Source organism: Octopus sinensis, linkage group LG15 (genome assembly GCF_006345805.1).
Source record: "Octopus sinensis linkage group LG15, ASM634580v1, whole genome shotgun sequence".
Taxonomy (NCBI): domain Eukaryota; kingdom Metazoa; phylum Mollusca; class Cephalopoda; order Octopoda; family Octopodidae; genus Octopus; species Octopus sinensis.
In genome coordinates, this window is record NC_043011.1 from 50,175,479 (window position 1) to 50,177,142 (window position 1,664).

Genomic DNA, 1,664 nt, shown 5'->3' on the forward strand with positions numbered 1-1,664 from the left:
ATTTCTACTAAGTTCAGTATGTGGCAAAGTAATTTATTTTACTAAGCCCTAATTATATAATGTAATATTTTGAATTCGCCTTAAATGGTCCTTTTACATACTGAACACTTGGTGAAATTGATTAATTAATTAATTTTACCCTCAATTGTTGATATTATAATTCATTTCTCTCGGTCATACTGCCTCGGTTCTCGCGGTTAAAATATGTTTGCTAGATAGACCACGTGGGTGGAATGGGGAGTGCAGAGATTTACGCCTGCGCATTTTGAATTTGTTGACACTGTTAGTTGGAGTGGTTCATGTGAAGCGACAAGTTCGCTGATAGGTAAAGTTCCTTCTTTTTAGTGTTTCCAAATCCAAATTAAGAAATTTTGAGCTGACGAAAGAAATGCTGATTTTATTTGGCTAATCTTGAAACGTTGACGTACTCAAACGATCTATGTACTTGTGATATTTTTCTGTATTTACCTCCAACCTTCGTGAGCTGTCTGGAGTAAACATATCTTGAGAGAAATTTTCTTTAAGTAGTAGAAAGCTAAGAAAATTATTTTGGCTGCAATTTCTACTAAGTTCAGTATGTGGCAAAGTAATTTATTTTACTAAGCCCTAATTATATAATATATATATATATATATATATAATATATATATTATATATATATATATTATATATATATATATAATATATATATATATATATATATATATATATATATATATATATATAATATTATATATATATATATATATATATGTGGCTGTGTGGTAAGTAGCTTGCTTACCAACCACGTGGTTTCCGTTCAATCCCACTGCGTAGCACCTTAGGCAAGTGTCTTTTACTAAAGCCTCGGGCCGACCAAAGCCTTGTGAGTGAATTTGGTAGACGGAAACTGAAAGAAACATTAATAAATTCATACAGAAAACGAATTTCATCCAAAATTTATAACTCTTGCTAATTTTGTGCAAATTATATAATTTTTCACAATTTAAAATTTTCAAGAAGTAGAAGAAACAAAAAGGGATGTACCATTCCACGCTAAAAGCGCATTTTTATGACAATCACCATGGCAGAAACATTATAAACTTGTATTCTAGGCCACGACGTAATAACATCAAATACATTATATTAACTGATTGGCCTCTGTGTCTGAAATATACAAAGGTTATTTGACTTCCATTTTTCGCATTGTTAGACGCCTTCCGCCTTCATCATTTATTATTTTACTTCTATAAAACAAAATAATTATGTTTGAAAAGTTCTGAACATTTTAATTACAAAAAAAATAATACATGTATGTTGATAACAAAAGACAAAATCAACAAGAGCAGGAAAAGCGGCAACACCAACAACAACAACATCAACAACAAAGCATGCTTTTATTGTGATATATGTTTGAAGTTATGACGTCGTGCTTCATTTCAGACTTGTAGGCGTCAGATTCACTCTTTCAGGATAGACGGATGCTTAAGAAATACGTGTGTGTTTGTATGGATGGATAGACGTATGTGTATGTATACATGCATACATATACGTATATGGTTGTATATAAATATGTGTGTGTGTCTGTGTATGTGTATGTATCAAAATGGAATAGGCAGGACAAGAGGACGAAACATGGAAGAGAATGGCATTGAAGAGACGACAGAAAGTGCGATTAAAGAACT